Genomic DNA, 23,667 nt, shown 5'->3' with positions numbered 1-23,667 from the left:
GGTGGATTGCTCATGATGCATGGATGACACTGACCACTTTGAATATGCCCGAGGAACAAGAAAGGCATTAGGAGATGTGAGCGCTAACCAGAATCTTGATCTCACATATGTTGTGTTATTTGTTGGTTCATTAGTAAACCTAAGTGAAAACAACTCCAAATGGAACCTATCTTCATTTGTGTCACTCTCCTAGCTCCGACTACATTTAGAGGTCTGCCTTGCTGTAAGGCCCAGCCATTATTGCTAGTGAATGTTTACAAATAAAAGAGTTGTAGAATAACAAATCCAATTTGAATTCTAATAAAATAAGCTAACTCCAGTATATTGGGAACTAAAGATACCCCTCAAAAACTATATGGCATTTCTTTAAAATACCATTTTAATATGCAATTAAATAAGGGGGGTTAGCATTTTGACTGAAAATCTATAAATGCAAATTGGACACTGACAAGTTTGACAATATTAAATTATTTCTGCGAGCAAGTCAACCAGAGGAAATCTAATAATATTCTAATGAAAAGAGAGTACTGCATAGCTTTCTAAGGTGGCTACTCCAAATGAGAAAACGTTTATCTAAATATGTAAGTCCGGGAAAGTTATCATGTATTCATTTCTATATTTTTTGGATCAAATATTTTATCTCTCACATCTTTGAGGAGGTATACTCCTTTATATTAAAAGAATAATGTAACTCCTTTTATTGGATCTACAGAAGAGCATAGCCATTTAAATTGCATAACAAAATTAAAGTAATTGTCTTGCATTTCTTGTTCTATATAATGCTGCTTGTTCACACAGCAATCCTGACTACTACACTGTGAGATCCTTAAAGGCAAGAACCAATCCTATATATTTATTTTTCTTCCTCCATCACAGAAATCAGCACATGGTGAGTACCTAACAAAAGTTCCCAGAATTATATTACTCTCACGGAAAGACCCACATTCTATTTAGGAAAAAATGTTTCCAACTCCCACCTTCCCTACTAATAGCAACATTAAACTCCCACTGGAGAAGGAAATGATGAGGTGCAGCCAAGTTTCTCAAAAGTTTTGTGAATATATGTGGGTAGAAAAAAAAAAAAGACAAGATTAAAGAGGCATTATAAATGCATAGGCCATTCCACTCTTGGATGAATGAAGGCATATAACCCATTTTGTATCCCAGTCAGCACCATTTTGTTTAAATATACAAGACAAAACTGCACATTCTTACAGTCCTTTGAAAGCATTAGAGACTCTGGGTATATTTCTTCAGCAACAACTAGAAACTACTTTTAGATTTGGGGATGCTGCCAGCTCATTTGATAGCTTTATGCTAAGGGAGGAGGAGTAAGTGTTTTGGGCTGGGTGAAGCAAGAATAAGGGATTTTGAAGTTCACTAAGTATATTCGGAAAATATCCCAAAGCAATAATAAAATATTCATTTCATGTATAAAATTCTTGGTTATAATCTAGGATTATCATTTTTATGCTTTATGAAACTAGATAGCAGGTATGGAATAAACAATTTTTCTGACTTTTAACATAACAATAACTAGTATATAAAGTTCCTTTCTTTTTTTTTTTTTTTAAGATTTTAGTTATTTATTTGACAGAGACACGGTGAGAGAGGGAACACAAGCAGAGGGAGTGGGAGAGGGGGAAGCAGGCTTCCCGCCAAGCAGGGAGCCCAATGTGGGGTTTGATCCCAGGATCCCAAGATCATGACCTGAGCTGAAGGTAGACGTGTAACAACTGAGCCACCCAGGCGCCCAGTATATAAAGTTTCTAAATCTAAGCATGTATAATAATTTTGCAGTTTTGTGTTGCTGATTCTACTTTTTTTTATAGCTCTGGTAAGTAAAAAATAGAACCTGATATAAAAAACTAATTTTACCTGAGCCCAAGTTATTTGAAGAATCTTTTACTTTCAAACTCACATTTGCCACTTGAAATTAGGACACAGCTATGATACATGTGCATGTTCCTGAGTTACTTGAAATTCTGTATTAATTATAATACACCGATTACAAATATCCTTGGGATCAATAGCTACAAGGTCCCTTAAAACCAACAGAGCCGGTGATATTGTTACATTAAAATTCATGATCAAAAGGAAAGGTTCAAGTGTTTAAACATTTTTCCCTCAAATATGCCATTAGGATGATTTGCTTTTTTATTATCTATTTCTCCATTTAAAACTATGATCTGCTGAAACTTTTACTTTGACAATATCCAAAGAGTCAACCAGAAAGAGATTTCAAGTGCAGGATCAAAATGACTGCACTTTTACTACTTAGTGACTAACCTACAATTCTCATTTCAATGATAGGCGATGTATGAAAAATCTGTAACATCAAAAGAAATTGAAGGTCTCTCTATAGTAGGTTCTACAAAAAAGAAAAAAGGAATATAACAAGTGTGGTGTATTAGGATATGCAGGATTATTGACCACCGGTGTATTGTTTAGACTTACTCTAGAAATGGTAATTTTATTCTATAAGCTGTGTGAGACTTCATTAGAAAATACCCTGAGAAGATATTTATGCAATACTTAAAACTGCCCACTAATAAAATGTGTAATTGGGATCTGTTTTCGTGAGCTGTCCTTTAAGGCACTAAATGATTATAGATTCAGAGTTTTATTAACCAAAAATACAACATGCAGGCTTTCCTTTTTAAAAAAAAATTTACAATAATTACAGTCTACAATCACTAAGACAGCCAAACTGGAACCACTTTGAATATTATGTCAGAGTTTGTTTCTCTACTAGTCCATCTAGTTATAAATTATCTTTTTTTTAATCTTCTCTAATGGTAACCACTCTGTGATTTTTCAAGAGAAAACGTTATACGTATTGCCAACAAATGAGACTCTGAAAAACTAGAATGATTTTGCAGCTAGAATATTAGTTTTTTTTTTTTTTTAAGTGGAAGTCATCATGGTTCAGATGTTGCATTAGAGAACGAAATCTTGACATTATAACATAAATTACCTATTTGGAAAATTCATGCATTGCTAACAAACGTGTTTTAACTCATTAAACTTTCTTTAATAACTCATTAAAGAAATGTATCCTGATATTTAGTTTTCCTTGATCAGTATTTTAAAAACTCTTCATGTTCAAAGATGCTAAAATTTTCCTTAACTACCTCAAAAGATCAGTGTGATTCCACAGCATCTTCGAACCAACTTGAGATTAAACAATCTGATTCTTACTATTTAACTTTGTTCCTCATAGGTTTGGATCGCTAGAAAACCAATGGGGCTTTAACTAATAGTAATGCCAGGGCAGAACAGAAGAAATGAGCATTGGTGCTGGAGTAAGGCAAATGTGTGTTCAAGTCTGGCTCTGCCCCTTTTGATCTGTAGGGCCTTAGAGTCTTTACCCTGTATAAGCCCCAATTTTCTCACCTACGAAGCGAGGATCGCAACACTGCCGGCCTGTATAGGAAAGTATTGAGGGTTAAATGAGAGAGTGGGCCTAGTGCTTAGCAAAGTACACACACTCAGTATATGTTAGCTGGTGTTGCTACAGTCTTCCAAGGCAGCCCCCAAATAATAGTTTGGTTATATTGGGGTCTAGTTCTGAGTACAGGCATTGGTATAGCTTAGATCTTTTAAAATAGGGTTTCTAGGATCTCAATTTTTCAAAAGAAATTATTTTCAACCCCAACAACCATGCAATGGCCAAGGACCTTCAAACAACAATATTATAACATTCAGTTTATGTGAACTTTATGGTAATTTACAGAACTGAGAGTGCTACCTCATACAAGAATGACTTCATGTGACTGTAGCAGCAATTCTATGAAGTAAGCCAAGTCAATAGTACCTCCAGCTGTCCCTTAATAAAGGCAGGTTGACAGCATTTGGTTACTTAGAAAAGCTCACAGGGTTAGTCACCAATGGAGCTGTGATGAAGTTTAATTCTTCCTAGTTTGGTAGTTCCTCCACGTTCCCTTTCCACACAAAATATAATGAACCTCTTTTTAGGGGAAGAAAAAAAAAAGGCTATGGTAGACACTGATATTTATCAGAAGTTGAATGCAGGTCTCCTTTCAGAAAATGTCTCTGTGGTAATCTGTGATGAGTTTTAAAGCTGAATCCATTTAGAACACTTTTAATGAAGGCCTTCTCTAAGGATTAGCACTGTGGGAGATATCAGAGTGAGCTCACAGAGACTCTGCCCTCTATAAATTTAAAAGCCAATTGGAAGAATGGTGAAAAAGTTAAAAAAAAAAAAAAAAGGCCCCAAACCCTAAAAGTATAGGATGGACTATAGAAGATGATGAAAATATATTTTCAAAAGTGGATTCTTAAGAAAGGGCTAATGATGATTAGAAAAAAAGGAGTGATCTCAAGAAGGGATGGAACTGAAAAGAAATAATAATAAAAATAACTGTATCCCATTAAAAGAATGGTCATATTATCTAGAACTTCGGAGTTAGCTGGCAAGAGAAAACTGCAGTTGGAACTTGGAACTTCCATCAACCCTTCCCACAATTTAAAAATATTTATGTTAGTAAGCTTTATTAAATTCTGCTCATCATATAAATTCAAATGCAAATGATATACCAGTAGGCCTTAATATCTGGAAAGGCTTTTCCAAAATCAATATTTTTGCATATTGTAAGTATTCATAACTATATTATAGGGCTTATTCTATACAGATTTTAATTTGTTGCAAAGGAAAACAGTAAGTTTGTTTTGGAGGAAACTTTCTTGCCTGCTTATAAATACTATCTTTGTCAAAGTGGTTTCTGGAGGGAATTTCTCAAACTATATTTCCAAAAAGTACTATAATATTTAAAACTGTAAAATGTCACTATGCCTACATACACCTTTTAAGTGAATTCAAAAACATTTTATATTCAGTAACACAAGCGAATCGTATTTTCTTTTCATACAAGGTATGCAGTTTGTGAAGTGATTTGTTTTCCACATTGCATATTTTAAGAAGTACTCATGTGATGTTATTTTGTTTCTGATTACGCATCTGTTGAAATGGTATATCTTCTATCTTTAATATAAGAAAGTCCTTTTCCACATATCAAGGATTTTGAGTACTTAATAGAAGTACATTTAAAATACAAAGTGTGATTTTTAAAAATGCACGTAGCGATGTATTTTGACATGTTAAATGATAGGTAATGATTTTTTTTTAACATGTGTATTTTTTAGTTCCACTACATACTACCTACCATTCTAGCCTGACCAGAAACATTTTCTGATTAAAATAGGACATCAAGAGCTCCTGGGTGGCTCATTGGGTTAAGCCTCTGCCTTTGGCTCAGGTCATGATCTCAGGGTCCTGGGATTGAGCCCACATCGAGCTCTCTGCTAGGCAGGGAGCCTGCTTCTCCGTCTTTCTCTGCCTGCCTCTCTGCCTACCTCTGATCTCTGTCTGTCAAATAAATAAACAAAATCTTAAAAAAAAAAATAAAATAAAATAGGACATCAAGACATAGTGCTTCCTGTGCTATTTCATCTGTGTCATATTCTCTGGTTTTTAAAACAACCCAAGTCATCTACCACCTGAGGAGCTGTTTTCTAAACAAGAAACACCCTGAAAATTTCACTAGAATAATCAATTGTTAGTAAGTAGGCTTTTTTGGGTGTTTTTATTTTTGTTTTGTTTTTTGTTTTTTTAGAGAGAGACCAAGACATGGTGTATTTATGGGTCATGAAGGTGGAACCTAACAGCAGTCATTCATGTTGGGTCACCAAAGTAAGTATCACACACCACTGTTTAACAAAGAGGGTGACAACGGACCCCATTGCTTGTAAAATGTGTGTACAGGCAGGAACTATATGCATATTTATTGGGTGATTTGGTTCAATGTGAAAAGTGAATGGTCAGGAATCCTTACCCCTTAAGATGCATTTATTTTCATACATTATCAAAAGAGCTTAATAATTACAGGGAGTCCAAATGGCCATTATTAACTCATGTCAGTAAGTACGGTGTTCCCAAGTGAGTTAACTGGTCCTACTTCAAACATCAGTGGTATTAGAGGCCTGAGGCCTCCACTGTCCTAGTAAATCAGGGCAGCAAATAAAAAAGACAGCTTTCCTTCTTTCAACACAGGTAATTTAGCCTGAAACCTATGAAATCTTCTGACTATTCTGACTAGTTCAGACCATTACTATCTAGGCGAGGAGGGTTTCTCAGGACCAATGAATTCTGAACTGATTTGTAAACCACTTTTGGAAAACAAGAATCCATTGTTTTGTAAATCTGATTAGAGGTTATTATTATTTTGTAATAGCTTGAGAAGTATAAGTAGTAGTTGGCAGGCAATGCATTTGTAGGAATCCACTAACCATATTAGTTAAAATAGCCACATCTGTTAAAATTTATACACAATTACCTCTGATGTACTGATCAGAGTTGATCAAATGATTACTGGTAGGAAACATGTTTTTGCTACTTCTGCAGCATGGAAATTGAGATTAGAATTTGAAGGAGAGTTTGAAAAGAGCTCTCCTTGTTCATAGAAAAATTAAAAAGGTTAAGAGGATGTAACACTGAGCACCTCCTTGGAGGGTGTCTTAAGTTTAGGGCTGACCAATATCACACGCTCATATTTTAGAGGCCCCTCTCATTACTGTAGTGTCTGGATTTCCCCAGCACCTGGGAGTCACAAACATTCTTTAAAATGCCTTATTAAACATTCGGCAGTACAGTACTGCCTTCAGAAAGCACAATTTCTGCTTTCTGATTCTTCAAATATTTCTTCTCTTTTTCCCTGAGAAAAAGATTATCTCCTTTATGTTTTGGGAGCTGTGGAAATCTAGAGTTTTCTAAATTCTAGACTGGAGTTTTAGGTAGATCTATGGAGTGTCTATAACATAGGCAAATGAGTTAAAATTTAATGACTGACATGTCATCCCAGTTTTCTTTATTCTGTGTTTAAAAAAAAATCCTTGACAAAACGTACCATTTTAAAAATAATTATTGAAGAGTTTCTTTCTCATTATAAAAGCAGTATAGCTTTATTATAGAAATTTTGAAAAGCACAGGATCTGATAAAAATGAAAATCTGTATTTCCATCACTTGGGGATAACTATTTTTGACGTTTAGATATTGGCCACATTTTCCTAATTTCCATAGACTCTAGACAGAGTGAAATCTGGGTGATTTGAATGAGAATTTCTCATACAGCGAATAGTCTGGGAAGGCATAGCTCTGGGAAAGAAGGTGCGATGGTGTTTGCTGGGTCTTGGCTCTGCCTCACTCTGGGATCTGTGGTTTCTCCTTTGGTATCTCTTACAATTTGCTTACCTAGATTTAGGTAGAAACCAGACTGTTTGGTTCTATTTTCATTTCTGGCTTGTCCAAGGATGAGGATATGGGCATGATGACGTTAAGGCAGAGGTGTGTGGGGTGCACCGGTATACTGGGTGAGGAGAGAGGGGCCTGAAGACTTGAGACTCACGAGCATTGACAAAAGCACCATGTGTATTAGTAAATGTGAAGAAGAGCGCTAGGAAGCTAGGGATGGGAGGAGCTAATAGAATAATAGGTATATGGAAATCCTGCGTGCCCTCAAAGGAACACTAGGTCACAAATCGGTGACTGACTGACTAGTTCAAAAAGACTTTAAAAACTCCTAGTTATGATGACAAAATTTAACATTCAAAATTCTAGGGTGAATTACCTTGTCTGGCAGAGGGGTCTGTGTTTCCGGTGACTGACAAATAAATGCCATTTCTAGTCACTTCTACTGACTTACCGGATGGACTTTTCCATATATATTCTTTTGACACATGAACTTCGCATGTCTCCATGGAAGCCCTTAACTGCTCCCTTCTTTTGCTCTGTCTCGGTCTACACCCACCCCTGCACTTTCTGATTTGGATACTGTAACTCAGAAGTGTAGGAGCGGCCCCTCCCACTGGTGTGAACCTCAGTCAGCAGAAAGCAGGAGTCTGGAGGGAGCCAGATGGGACTCTCCCCACCCCCCACCCAGTGTCTGTAGAGGCAGTACCCCAGGCCTAGCAAACACCCCTGCCCGCTGAGCTGCTGGACCACATTCATTCTGACAAGGTCGCCAGTGCCCTATCTCATTGCTCTTGAGGCTTCCCTTGCCTGGTGAACCCTTTTTCCTGTGTTCATACTGTCCTGCATTCACACTCTCAAATAAAGTCAGATCTTTAATCTTTACCTTGGGCTCTGTTTTTTAGAGCAACGATTCTCAAAACGTAATGTGGGTACAAATCACGTGGGGATTTTGTAAAATAAAATACAGATTCTGTGTCAGGGGACCCGGGATGGAGCCTGAGATCTGCATTTCCACAATCATGTGACATCCACACTGTTGCTCCTTTACACAACAAGGTTCTAGGAGACATAAAATAAGAAAGCTCACCACCACTACAGTGTAAGCTCCTTGAAGGGTCAAGACTTTGTCTCTCTGTCTATATAAAGAATTTTCACAGTTCTATGGTTTGAATTTACAACAATGCTTGGAATGTGGGAAAGTCTCAATAGGTATTTGTTGACTGAATAATGAATGAATAAATTCCTCTGAATGACTTTACCATGACCACTTAGTCATGGTAAAAAAAAAAAATTCTAATTTTAGCATTCAAAATTCTAGGGTAAACTGCATTGTCTGGTAGTGGGTTTTCTGTATTTCTGGTGACAACATAAATGTTTGCAATGGACTCAGTGTTTATGTCCCTTCCTCTCCAGAATGCATATGTTGATACCAAAGTAAGGTTATTAGAATGTGAGACCTTAGGGACCTGATTAGGTCATGAGGATGGAGCCTTCATGAATAGGATTAGTGCCCTTATAAATGGACCCCAGAGAGATGCCTTGCTCTTTCCACCCTGTGAGGTTATACCAAAAGAGAGCTGTCTAGGAAGCAAGGCTCTCACCAGAAACCAAATCTGTTGGTGCCTTGATCTTGGACTTCCCAGCCCCCAGAACTATGAGAAATAAATTTGTTATAAGGTACCCAGTCTATGGGGCGCCTGGGTGGCTCAGTGGGTTAAAGCCTCTGCCTTCAGCTCAGGTCATGATCCCAGGGTCCTGGGATCGAGCCCTGCATCGGGCTCTCTGCTCAGCAGGGAGCCTGCTTCCATCTCCCTCTCTCTGCCTGCCTCTCTGTCTACTTGTGATCTCTGTCTGTCAAATAAATAAATAGAATCTTAAAAAAAAAATGTACCCAATCTATGGAATTCTGTGATAGCAGCCCAAACAGACTAAGACAATGTTGAATACCAAATGTAGCTATATAGTTCTATTACCCCAACATCAAGGGGTTAAAGCAAAAGCCAATTAAATATAAGAGTTACATTTTAGGGATTGGTTTCTGGTTTGGAAGCATGGATGGATGGTAGTGAGGTATCAAGTTCAAGATTTCCAGAGGCCAACCTTCTTTTCTAAAGCCTGGTTGTCTTCTGTCAGGGACAGGGGAACAAGGAGAAGTGTGCTGAAGATCCATTATATTGGTAACATCCTATATTTACTCACCCCGCACTTCACTTTTCATAGAATACCTTGTACCATGGAGGGTAAATGGCAGTTTTCCGCTGAATTTTAAAATAGTGCATCATGTTTAATTCATTAAAACTGCCAGTAGCATCAACATCCTCTTCTGGTATTTGTCCTACTTAAGAAATGTTGCACGTTAGACTTCTGTGATAGGTGTTATGCCTATTATTGGATGTAACTGACCTTGTCTTACTGCCCCTTCCGTTGCCACCAACAACCATTTGGACATTAAAGATTTTTTTTTTTTTTTTTTTTTTTTTTTTTTGCTGACAACATCAGTAGCTATTCTTTTCTTGTTACACTTTTACTGTTGTCATAGAGACACAGAAACAGCTGAATAGAGTTTTTACATATGGAGTTCCTGATGGAGCAGTGATATTATCCATGCTACTCTCTGTCACTGAATTTGTTTCTAAATAATTGCATCAAGGTCACACTCTTACCTTTGAATTTCAAGGAATTTTCAAAGACAAGAACAGTTTCTACCAGGTAATCTCATTTGGAAGACTTAATAGTCTACTGTAATAGTAGTTCTCAAATTCTGGTCCCTGTACCGGTTGCACTGGCATCACCCACCAACATATTAGAAATGCAAATTATTGTGCCCTGTGATGGTTTCTTAGCCCAGTTAGCTGGTAAAAGATTATTTCTGGGTGTATTTGTGAGAGAGTTTCTGGGAAAGATCAGCATTTGAATCAGTAGACTTAGTAAAGCAGATGTACCCTCACCGACATGGGAGGCATAATCCAATCTGTTGAGGACCCACATAGAACAAAAGATAGAAGAGTGAATTCTCTCTCCTTGAGCTGGCATGTCCATCTTTTGCCCTTGGACATCAGAGCTCCTGGTTCTCAGGTCTTCAGGCTTGGACTGACTCATATCACTGGCCTTCCTAGTTCTCCAGCTTGCTGGCCGCAGATCATGGCTCTTCTCAGCCTCCATAATCATGTGAGCCAATTCCTATTATAAATCTCTTTCTCTCTCTCTCTCTCTCTCTCTCTCTCTATATATATATATATATATATATATATATATATATATCATTGGTTCCTCTTCTCTGGAGTACCCTGATCAATAGAGGTCCCATCCCAGGCCTGTTAAATCAAAACTCTGTAGTCTCTGTTTTAACATTTAAGTCCTCCAGGTGATTGCAAGGCGTGGTAATGGGTGAGAATCAACTTCTCTCTCAGACACCTTCCTGTCTGATAGTATTGATGAGAATTATTAAGGTACTCAAGAATCGAGAGATAAACCAAAAGAAGATGTTCTCCATTGGAGTATTTGGAAATCTAAGGTACAGAACAGCATTTTTAGAAACTGGGTTTGAACTGCATATAGTATCAGAGGACAGGTACTTATTAAAAATGCGTAAGCCTTGGCCCCACTCGGACCTAGTGAATCAGAGTGTCTGAGTCAGGGCTGATTGCCTCTTTAAGGGTACACCAGACAGTTCTGAGGCACCAAGTGTGATAACCATAGAATAAAGTATAGCTTATGTTAACAGTGGTTATCTCTGGCTGATGGGACTGAGAATGATCTCTACTTTATATACTTTTTGCATTTTTTTGAGTTGGGTGCAATGATCATACATTACCTTTATAATCAGAAAATAACAGCAAGGCAATTATTTTAAAAGAATAAAAGCAAACAGAATAGCATCAAACTATCTTGGAGCCCAGGGAACTTGAGGGGCTGATATATTTTCATGATTATTTATATTAGAGGGGTGCAAAGCTCAGATTTTGGCATAAGACTGTCTGGGTCCTGATCCCGGAGGCACTTATGAGCTATGTAAATCTCCTCCCCCAAGCCTCAGTTTCCTCATCAGCCAAGCAGAGAGAGTAATAATAGAATCATTTTAACAAGGTTGTTGTGAGAATCATATGAGTACTTAGTAGAGTGCTTAGCACATAATGAGAATTCCAAATGTCTGCTATTAGCAGTACAAGGACATCTATGTTTCCTGATTATTTATGGCACTAGGTTTTATGGCTATTCTTAGCTCTATTTTCTATGAGTCATATATTAATCAATCCATTTTTCTTATGATGCTCAAAACAAAACAAAATAAAACAAAAAACAAATCCCTGGCCATGGCTCTAAGTAGAAGATGTCCCTCCTTATGGATAGTAACTCTTCTGCATCACCCTGGGCTTGTATTCTCTCATCTGACTCTGGTCCCTTGCCACGATTCTCACACTCCTTCCTCTTGACAAAAAACCACTTCTTAGCTCTTTTCCCATCCAGTGCCCACTGCCCTCATGCTTCCATGTTTCCCCTTTCAGTTTGGTGTCTGTTCGGTGACAGACACCACATTTATTTTACCTCCAAAGTTGCAACTGTTGGTTATTACAATGTATTTAATAAATTTTTGTTAAATTCTCTTAGGATTAAAGTTCAGCATCACTAGAATTTTTTTTTTCCCCCACCCTGACAGAATGAATGATTCGGGTTTCTGAAGCTCCGTCAGGAAGAATATTTCTGAGTCTCAGATTAAGAACTGACTGGAAAAAAAAAAAAAATCATTCCTGGGTTTGTGCCTCAAGGGCAGGGATGGATGCTGTGCCTGTATGCAGTCTCACTTACAGCCACTGCCTGGGAGGTCCAGAACTTAGCTACACTTCCCTTTTTCAAAGAGAGACTCTTATGTGTCAAAGTCTTGACACCTGGCTGGGACTTTGTCCTACCAGATTAAATCAGACTCGTGTAAAACATAGAGGAAAGGAGTTTAGGAGAGAAGCTGATCAACTTTCTACTTTCTGAAGCACTTTTATATTGAAAACAAATACTTCCAGGCAGTGGTTTTTCAGATTTTGGTATGCATGAGAATCATCTGTGGGTTGCTATATAGATGGAATGCTGTGTCCCCCAAACATTCATATTTTGAAATCCTAGCCCCTCAGGTGATGGTATTAGGAGATGGGGCTTTGGGGAGGTGATTAGGTCATGAGGGTGGAGCCCTCATGGATGGGATTTGTACCCTTATTAATGAGACCTCACAGAGCTCCCAAGTCCCTGCTGTGAGGTAAGTCTATGAGGAAGTGGGTCCCCACCAGACATCAGTTCCAGTGACCTGGGACTTCCCAGCCTCTAAAACTGAGAGAAATAAATTTCTGTTGTTTGTAAGCCACCCAGATTATGGTATTTCTGTTTTAGCAGCCCAAATAGACTGAGATGAGGGCTTATGAAAACAGAGGTTATTGGTCCTGCCTCAGTCTCTGATTTACTAGGCCTAGGATCGAACAAGTTCCTGGGTGATGCTAACACTGCTAACTTGGGGACTTCACTCTGAGAACTACCCTTTAAGAGAACCGATCCTTAAGAATCTTGAGAACTTGGTCCCCCTAAAAGGGGAGGAGTGTTAGTACTGGCTATGGTAGGAAATTTTTAGTCATACTCCATTTCTCTCTTTTCTTCCTTCCACTCATTGAATAGTACTCAGATCTGCTAATTTCAGCCTGAGAAAGTGACCACTTCCATGCTCAGTATATTTCAGAGACACTTATCAAGAACCACCAAAGAGGGGTCCCTGGGTGGCTCAGTTGGTTAAGCCTCTGCCTTCGGCTCAGGTCATGATCTCAGGGTCCTGGAATTGAGCCCCACATCAGGCTCTCTGTTCAGCAGGGAGCCTGCTTCCCCATCTCTCTCTGCCTGCCTCTCTACCTACTTGAGATCTCCTTCTCTCTCTCTGCCAAATAAATAAATAAAATCTTTAAAAAAAAAAAAAAAAAGAACCACCAAAGGAATTTCTAACCCTTGGCATAGACTCATCACCAGTTTACTGATAATTTCAATTTTAAAAGCAAAATGTAAAATTTAGCTTTACAGATGTGAGCCTCTGTATCTTTGCCTACTTCTCACTCAGCAGACCTTCTCAGGCACCCCGAGGCACAGGTGCCCTCCAAGCTGGTGCACTCTCAGTTCCCCTGCCCTGAACGTCACTCCATCCCCTTTCTATTCACATCCATAACTGCTTTGAAAACAGTTTCATAAGACTCAATACCTCCATAATGTCTTTCTTTAGAAATTCTGACTCACAGATAATTCACCTGTTTTGCTTTCCAGTGGGCAAACACAGTTCATAGTTCTTATATTTCATTTTCTATTATTTTCTAGTGTCTTCTCGCTGATTTGACACCATCTTTTTTTTTTTTAAGATCTTATTTATTTATTTATTTGAGAGACTGAGAGACAGAACACAAGCAGGGGGAGGGGCACAGGGAGAGGGAGAATCAGATGCCCCCCTGAACATGGAGCCCAACTTGGGGTTAGATCCCAGGATCCTGAGATCATGACCTGAGCAGAAGGAAGATGCTTAACCAACTGAGTCACCTAGGAGCCTCTGATTTGTTTTCCTGTTTTTAATTTTGCTATCTTCTGACCACAGCACTCTTCCCCTAAAACTGGGAGATACAGAGAATAAAAAATAACCATAGTATCTTCTCTGACTGCCCAAGCTTTCTGCAAATGATGCATGGGGTGGGACAAAGCCAGGATATCCCTCAATGAGAGACCAAGGAGAAGCAGGAAGGCACTGGACTTGGCTTTCTTGCCTCTAAAGAGTCCACATTCCCAGGCCCAGCAATGACAAAGCACTCATACATATCTTGCCTTCAGTGGCCCCCAGAGCCTAATTTTAACCTGCTCATTCTTCCCCTTACAGCATACACAATTACCATCCTTAGGAAGGGAGCTCAGCCAGAAGGTTAGTGGGTTTTGTTTTGTGCTTAATTTTTGCTTCAGTGCTCAGAGAATGTATTACACAACTATTGTGAAATAGCACCTGGTCTGTTTACTAACACAATATTATAAAAGTAAAACATAATTAAAAAAAAACAAAACTGGATAACCAGGGCCCCAGAACAAAACTCAACCACAAATTATCACCTCACACCTATAATTACCACAATAATTTGAGTGTGGAATAGATGCCAAATGATTCAGACCAGCCAGGTTAGATTCCCCTGCTGCGTGGATGAACTTTTCAGGTGCATCTTAACGTTGCATTGCTGTGGATATCAAAAGCACAGCAAGGGTCCCCACAAAGCCGGCAAAGCCAATAAATTCAGGGACTCGCAGGCTTCTGGGCACAAAATGTATTCAGCATTTGTTCCATAGGAATGATTTATTCTATTAGATCAATGGTTTTCACTTTTTTCTACTTTCTTTAGTGACCCTTTTTCTACTTTGATGTTCAAAATACATATCCAAAAGTTCTGGCAGAAGCTGAGTAACCAAGTTCTGCCTGATTTCTGTCCTGTCCCCTAAACCAGGCAAGAACCCCTGGGAGGATCTCAAAGTATCTCCTGCAAACCTATACAGCTCCACAGAACACAGGTGAAAGGGCAACAACGATACCATAATGAACAAACACTATTAAGACACTAGGATAGAATTCCAATTTTTTCTCTACTTGTTCACTTGAGAAGTGGATTTATTTATAGGGAAGGAGGCACATTCTTATTATAAACCATCCTGCAGGGGTGCCTGCGTGGCTCAGTCCGTTAAGTGTCTGCCTTTGGCTCAGGTCATGATTTCAGGGTCCTGGGATTGAGCCCCGTGTCAGGCACCCCACTCAGCAGAGAGTCTGCTTCTTCATCTCCCTCTGCCCTGCCCTGTCGTCTCCTGCATGTTTTTTTTCTCTCTCTCTCAAATAAATAAATAAAGTTTTTTAAAAAACAAAGTAAAACAGTCTACAAACAGATTTCTGCCAATTCTAAATATTAGATCTGGTTCATTAAAGGCAATTCTCTTCAAACTAGTAGTGTGTATGAAAATATACACAAAGAAAATAAATGAAAGTTTCACTAACATTAAAAGTTATCATTAAACATTCACTTAGTACAATGTGACACATTATGACATAATAAAAGATATTGGAGCCAGGAAGATATGAGATAAAAATCCAGTTCTGTTATTTACTATGTGGCCTTGGCAAATCTCTCAATTTCTGTTAAATCCTGATTATTTATTTATTTTTTTTTTTAAGATTCCATCCATTTATTTGACAGAGAGAGAGAGAGAGAGAGAGATCACAAGTAGGCAGAGAGGCAGGCAGAGACAGAGAGGGAAGCAGGCTCCCCGCTGAGCAGAAAGCCCGATGCAGGGATAGATCCCAGGACCCTGGGATCATGACCTGAGCCGAAGGCAGAGGCTTTAATCCCCTGAGCCACCCAGGTGCCCCAGATCCTGATTTTTTAAATAAGAAATTAAGAAAAAGTGCTGATAGGACTATATTTCAGGGTAACTGTAAGGTTTAGATACTGACTAGTCAGATTTTTGTTCTGTGTCTCATGTGTAATTAGCAAAGATTAGAACTGTTTTCCCCTTAAAACTAGCTAGACACAGAAATAAACATTTCTTTTTCACCCAACCAACTGAGGTTTTCCCTGGTTGCAAAATGCCAACTATAAATCCTCCTACCTGTAACTTGTCTGTCCCTTCCTGTAAAAGACGAAAAGTAAAACCACTCTGTAAAGACTCGTTCTGTTCTCTGGATCTGGGGTGTTGTCCCTACGGCAATAGCATGAATAAAATAGATTTCCTTATTTTCTAGTTCTCATCTTTGATGATATCATATATGTAAAAGTGCCTGAACCATAATTGGTCTTCATTACTTGGAAGCTTTTATTAATGACCGCCTATAAACAGTGCTCTCAGTATAAACGATGGAGTGCACAAAGGTGAGCAGAATGCATCTTCTGCACTGGCATCTGCTGAATCTAGCAGCAATTCCATACATTTATGATGCTAAAATCTTACTTTGGTTAAGTTTTTCCAATGTCTATCATGATAAACTAATTCTGGCAGATCAGTAAGCAATGAGTTAACTCAGACTACTTTAATGGGAACTTTATAGTCATCTATTCATAAAAAACTATAAATAGAGTTGAACTTTAATATGCATACCAATTCTGGAAGACCTAGTCGGGATGGCTCCATTTTCATGAAGCCTTCTCTAATTTCTGCAGTCAGAAATAACCTCCAGTCTCTGTGGTCCAGCTTGCATTGTTCCTCGCTTCTTCCAATACTGTCTTCCACATTAGACTCTACATCATTCCTAGTTGTGTACATGTCTGGTTTTCTCCCTAGATTTTATGTTGCTTGAGACTAGGTACAGTGCCGTATTTTCTGTGGCATGATGTCTTAGGCAAATGATATATTCAATTAGTGTTTGCTGAAATGAGTCTATAATACCGTTCAGTGTCTTAGATCATACTAATCAGGCAGCATGCACATGGATATTCTTCATAAAATGTCAGAGTCTACACTGAGAAGACTAGAGTAATCAAGAAATGATCGCAGAGAATGGAATTTTAAAAAAAGGAAAAGGGGAGTGTGAAAAGAAAACTAATACACTGAGAAATCTAAGAAGGTAAAATTATATAGGAAGCAAATGCATCATAAGTAACTTAAATAGCATATTATTCCAATTCTATGCATCTTTACTACACAAAGGTTTGAATAAAGCAGATTATAGTCAAGGTCTTTAGAAATTTTACCTATACTGAGTCTTAATCAGGAGGTGATAATGATGGTAAGGTTGTGATATACAAGGTTCCTTTCAACAGTAGATCATCAGTGGAATGCTAATAAATCTTAGCAACCTAGTCTCTGGGGTGGGGAAAGGGAGCTCCTGATTTGTAGCACCCCCGATTTCTATGCTATAAATACTTCCAACGTGGCTTATTTTAAGGTATCAACAGATTACTTAATGTGAGTTTGGAAAGAGGTACGCACAGTTGGCTCACCCAAGCCAGTGGCACAGGTCCCACCACACTACCGCCAGTTCCCTCTCTCCTCACCTTCCTTCCTTTACTTTCTTCCAAGGAAGAGGAATGGAGTATAGCCAGTCTAGGGAAAGGAGAAGGGCTTCATGTAAAGTTTTGCTTCTCAGTTTCCCCTTTGGGACTGTGTTTCGGAGACAATGGATCACTTCCAATTCACACTCTCCACCTCAATTTTTCAGGGGACCTGGCCATCTAAGAATCACTTTCGAAATAAAATGAAAACTATGACCTTCTTTAAGGCCACTGAAGAAAATGTTAGTAAGACTTGGTTCACAATAAATGTTACTTTCAATCTGACAAAATGATGAGAGTTTAGCTTCTCTCAATCTTAAAGAAACTATGAAATTATACGTGAGAAAGACTGCAACTACTGAATTACTGGTATTTTTATCTTCTCCACTGTTACACTAACAGGTAACTTTCTAGTTACTGGTTACACTTCATCAGTTGAGCCAACATTTGCTTATCAAAAATCTATGTGCTTCTTTTCTTTTAATACAAAATATGCTAAAATAAAATGAAAAGAAATATTCTCATGGTTCTGAGCACTTACGCAAATTAGTAAGGGCTCAAAGACCCACGAGTAGGAATGAATCAGATCTCAAGATGTGCAACTATTAATAAAAATGTGATACAACAGCCCCTTTCCTGAACTTGTTCAGGATCATCCCTACCAGATGCAACATCACTCTGACATCTTACAGCCCAGCCTGGGCTGGTGTAAACAGTAAGCTCATGGAGTCTCCTGGATTTATCTTCAAGGATATGCAGAAGAAATCTAGCTTTTTGCAACATATACTTTGTGGCATCTGATGACACTGGAAAATCCCTAAGAAAATCTTCCTAGAATAACTCAGAAAGGTACCAAAATTAAAAATAAACCTTATTTTCTAAGTGTGGGCTAGAATGACTTGGGAGGGCATCCTCCCAGGAATGGTTATAAAAGTTATTTTGGTTCCAACTCTATATTTTAGAATCTTACAGAAGTTATTTGTGTTCTTGTTCTGCATTTTTCAGAACCTTCATTTTAAGCTACATCTATAAGAATAAGAATTTTTAATCACAACTAGTGGGGTAATCTTTCTATTTTCCCACTTGTACAACTGCCACACTGGTGTGTGGTCTGGCATGATTCTCTGCAACTGGCATTTTCAACTAACAAGAGACAGAAAGAAGACTGGCCTGCCCTTGGGAAGAACAGAAGCTGTAGCAAGGGTCTGGTGGCTGGCAAAGCTCCTGGTGAAGAGAGGGACATGCCTATGTGGCTGGTACCTGCAAGAAGACTCCCGTCATTGTTGGGGCTTCTCTGAGAGACTTCAGAGGGCATACATGGTAAAATCCGAAACATTTAATTTGTTTGCAATTATTCTGTTTAAAATATAAGCACCAACAACAGAATAAATTTGATTTCAAAACTTAAAATGTTGACACTCAACACCAAAAAGTTGTGATGCACAAGGCTTAACGAGATCTCCAAACACAATGGTTCTGAATTTCATCTTTTAAAATGGAACTGGATGGGACCTCTAGGTGGTTCAGTCAGTTGAGTGTCCAACTCTTGATTTTGGCTCAGGTCTGGATCTCAGGGTCCTGGGATTGAGCCCTGTGTCAGGTTCTGTGCTCAGTGTGGAGTCTACTTGGGATTCTCTCTGCCCCTTCCCTCCACTCTCTCTCTCAAATAAATAAATAAAATGTTAAAATAAATAAATAAATGAACCGGAACTGAAAATTAAGACTCATTAGGTAGCTCTTTCTAGGGTGCCCTGAAATTTTAGCTTTAAAAACCATCCAAACTCAAGCATATATGGAGCTTTGAACAAAAGTTTTAGTGGGCAGTTGCCTGTTTGGGGGGACAGGAGGTACACAGAATCTGAGCCTTATGTCTCCCTGAGGATTTGTATCTTTCTAGTTTTGGTGGGAGGAGAAGTCCACACCTCACTGTAAGAACCTGTTACGGACTGAATATTTATGAACCTCCAAAACCCTATCCTTCAAAGTGATGGTATTAACAGGTAAGGCACTGAGAAGTAATTAGAATTCAATGAGTTCCTGAGAGTAGAATCCTCATGAATGGAATCAAGCCCTTTTAAGGGTCACAGGAGAGCCTTGCTTCCTCTCTCTGCTCTCTACCCTGCGAGGTTATAGTAAGAAGATAGCAGTCCGCAACCCAGAAAAGGCTTCTCACCAGAACCCTACATGCTTGCACCTTGATCTCAGACTTTCAGGCTCCACAACTGTGAGAAAGAAATTTCTGTTGTTTATAAGCCACCCAGCCTGTGGTATTTCTGTTATAGCAGCCCAGACAGACAAAGTCAGAACATATAACAGCCTTAGCCCGTCAGAAATATCTCATCTTCCGTCTGCAACCTCCACCTCCAAATCTTGAACTAGTGATGTCAGAAGACAGGAATGGGGAGAAGCCCATTTGGAGACAGTAGCACAATCTCCAGGAGCAGGCAGGACAAGCATCGTGTCCAGTGGTGGGACCCAGCTGTGACGCCCAGAGCTTATTGGCACCAGCTGCTCTGCTCTTATCACGTGATGGATTCCATGCCACGAATCTAAGCTCTGTTTCTAGCTTCTCCCAGTGTCCTAAACCTGGTTCAGCAGGCTTCTTGGTGATTCTGGGCTCCCCAGAGCCTTTTCAACAAATTTCTGCAGCAGACAGCCAGTTAGTTTTGCGACTAGCAACTAAAAACCCTGATGATTACAAAACACAGTAAGAAAGTTTATTTCTCAAAAAACAGTTGTTTCTTAACCAGTCCCCCAAATTAGACAACTTCTATTTCTTTCCCCCTTTTTAAAAAAGATTTATCTATTTATTTTAGAGAGAGCACGTGAGCACACATGCACAGCGGTGGGGAGGTTCAGGGAGGGGCAGAGGGAAAGGGACAGAAAAACTGAGGCAGACTCCATGCTGAGCACGGAACCCAACCCAGAACTCGATCCCACAACCCTGAGATCACCACCTGAGCTGAAATCAAGAGCTGGACATTTAGTCAGCTACCACACAGGCCCCCCAACTTCTATTTCATTCTAAATGGGTTTTCATATGCAATCATATTTTACAATAGAGTTGCAGTTGTTTTTATGCTTTCCTCAAGACGAAATCTCCTTTGGTTTACTAGAGGCAGCCCAAGGATCTTCTCTTTCATCTTCTCTTCCTTGCTCTCCCACCTCTCATTTGTCAGGGTAAATTAGGAGTAAAATTTATGTGATCATTTCTCTATACCTTCCTTTGCCCCTCTCTTCTAGGTATTTGCCATTCCGCTGCTGCACCCTAGTCTGAGGCCTCAGTATATCTCGCCCTCTATCCTATCACCTGTGTTTAATCACAGGCTTCTTACAGTGCTTCGTCTCAGAACTGTCCAGATGCTCCTTTGTTATACTAATTCTGAGGCCCACTTCTTCTCTGGATAGTGTTTCCTGTGAAGTTTCAAATTGTGGAAGTGTTTCTTCCACAAAGTAGATAACTCATAAATACCCCAATATTCTAATGATTCTGTTCGGTGCCCCAAACACCAGGTGCTCTGTCTTTCCCGTTCACTTGTAAATAGCTTGTCGATTTTCGTTCGAAAACTAACAGGACCCCGGACATACATGAAGCCTGACAAAATAAGAACAGTACTACTAGACTGAACAAAAGCTGGTGATTAGCAGTGCTACAGAGAGAAAACAAAGTACAGTAAAAATTATCTCCACACATTTTGAATCTGCTCTGGAATGATACTATGGATTCAAGACTTGGAAACATCTCTCACAGAACAGCCCATCTTGACGAGGAGGTGCAGTGACTCATCAGATATGAACATTGGTAAAGTTGCCAATTGCCACCAAAGAATACTGACCTGATCTTCTAATCATAACTTTTTCTAAAGCAGATGGAATTGTTTCCCACCAACAATCCTGAGTGCCCATCCATCTAGGCCCCAGCCAGGGGATGTAATCTTAGACCCCCTGTCATCCAGAGTAGTTAAAAATCTGGTTGAGGTAGGTGATATTTGGGGGATGACTGATTAAACAATTTCTTCTGCATGTTCTAGGTAATAGTTTAGAACAGGCAAAAGATTACCTTGCTGGATGATAATTTTCTGTCTCCTTACAGTTTTATTTTCACTGGGTTTTGTCAGAAAGCCTTCAGGCTTCATGGGAGAGAAGAAGTAACAGAAAGAACAGAAATAAAATCCATTACCACAGTTTCCTCAGGAGTGATGGTATGGATATTTTCGAGTTTCAGATACTGATTGTCTCCCACATGAAACTTCATGTGAGAAATGCCTTATAGTCATATTTCTCATGTAGACAAGGAAATCTCTGCTTTTCCTGAGGGTGTCTCTCTTCCTTAATAGTAAGAATTATGGAACTGATATATATTCCCCTTTACTTTGCCTACTGAGGAGCTGAGATGCAAGAATGAGCCTCAAAGAAAGAACTATGAAGGAACTTAATGCTTGATTATTTGTATTTTCCCCCTAATCTTACTTATCTTTATATTTCCAAAGAATTTGAAAAGTGCAATGTTACTATTATTAAGAACTGCTTAAACAATCAAAATTGTGAATGGAAACATTTCGAATTTAAAAACATAACCCTTACGCTATTCATGTCAGAGTAAGGGCATATGTGTATATATATGCTATGTGTGTATGAAAGGTTTTTTAAATGTGTATATTTATATATATATTATGGTTCTTCATTTTTATTTGTAATTCAGCCATTATTTTCTTCCTTATTCACATCATAAGCAGCAATAAATCTTTTGTGGGAGATAGTATATGAATAAATACATAAACATATGAACAAATGTGGCCAAATAGTATATTAGGGTAAACTTTAGCTGTGATCACTACTAACAGTAATGACTAATAACTGTAGTATCGTTACTACTAACAGTAATGGTAAGCACATACTACTTTATGTGGGAGGCACATGATGGGTAAGAAGTTAAGAAAGCACAGAAATTCAGACAGACAGAAGGTACATCTCCACAACCATGTCCCCTCCAGAGTACAATTCCCCTCTCTCTGCTGTCCCCTGTGAGGCCTAGGAAAACTTAAAATCCTCTCAAAATCCAGGATGCTTCTACCCAAAACAAGGTTTCAAGGAGATTTCTTAATCTAGATATCATTTTGATATATACCACAAAAGGGAGAGTTATTTTATCTTCAGGGACTTTTTTTAATTGTGTATTTTAAAACACTTTAGGGATGCCTGGGTGGCTCAGTCAGTTAAGCATCTGCCTTCGACTCAGGTCATGCTCCCGGGATCCTGGGGTTGAGCCTGCGTTGGACTCCCTGCTCATTCTGGAGTTTGCCTCTCCTTCTCCCTCTGTCCCTCCTGCTACCTCCTCTCCTGCATTCTCTCTCTCAAATAAAAAAAATAAATAAAAATCTTTAAAAATGTTAAAAAAATAAAATACTTTAAATTTTCAATTTTTTAAACATGACTCAGTGGGAGATAAATTTTACCTCATACTTGAGAATGTATGTATGTGTGTGTGTATATATATATATATATATATAGTGTGTATATATATATATATATATACACACACACACACACACAACTAAAACATTAGTTTTACAAAATACTATTGATCCTATTTGTGACACACTATTTTTAACTTATTTTGTTCCACTTCATTTCTTAAAGCATTCTTATTATGACCCTTTGAATTAAGTTTGTAATAAATAACCTTGCTTTAAGAAAATAGGAAGTTCAATTTCCAAGGGGCAAATGTTTTGATTTTCTGAAGGAAAACTATTCTTTTAAAGATCAAAGGAGATTGGGTCAACTTCAGATGGATGATATAGTATACTGCTTCTTATCTCATTAAGTATTTGCTCAGAAATCCAAAATATGTAGAGTTGAGTCATGCAACTCTTCCTGAGAAGAGAAAATACATCCCCAAGTTGTGTTCCCGGTAGGAACATATCAACCCACACACGTAAATCAAATTTCAAATGCCTCTAGTATTAGTGTCTTGTCTCCAGATTCTAAATATGGGCTTGACTTATAATTTCCATTTTCTCTAGCCTTGATTTTAATGAACTTAAAAGTTACTTTTACGTATGCATATAATTCAGTAATTCTGAAAACTGCATCGTTATTGATTAATCAGTGATGACCTTAATCTTAGATTCCTATACAGAAAAAGTAAACTGTTCAGAAAACAAACAGAAAAAAACCCTTCTTTCATTAACTGATACCATGGTTAATCATCCAACTTAAAATAAAGAATTTGGAAAATACAATGCTACTATTATTAAAAACTGCTCAAGCAATCAAAATTGTGAATGGAAGCATTTCCAATTTGCCAACATAACCCTTAGGACGTATTCATGCCGGAGACATCTTGGCTGAGTTTTAACATTCCCTAGGAAAAT

The 23,667-nt window shown here is 38.5% G+C and overlaps 1 protein-coding gene and 1 long non-coding RNA gene across 2 annotated transcripts in view; one reads left to right on the top strand and one right to left on the bottom strand.

Annotated features, from left to right (window-relative positions):
- ZNF385B (zinc finger protein 385B) overlaps positions 1-23,667 on the bottom strand; it is a gene marked incomplete at its 5' end in the record, with an annotated part of 302,804 nt that overhangs the window by 140,105 nt on the left and 139,032 nt on the right. The window lies entirely within an intron of this gene.
- Positions 799-18,828, top strand: LOC308339635. Its single transcript, XR_013966548.1, has 3 exons — positions 799-889; positions 5,637-5,713; positions 18,299-18,828. It is a non-coding gene; the product is annotated as an uncharacterized lncRNA (long non-coding RNA).

Source organism: Martes martes (genome assembly GCF_963455335.1).
Source record: "Martes martes genome assembly, chromosome: 3".
Taxonomy (NCBI): domain Eukaryota; kingdom Metazoa; phylum Chordata; class Mammalia; order Carnivora; family Mustelidae; genus Martes; species Martes martes.
The sequence above is the reverse complement of the archived record's forward strand: the minus strand, read 5'-3'. Positions and strand labels throughout refer to the sequence as shown.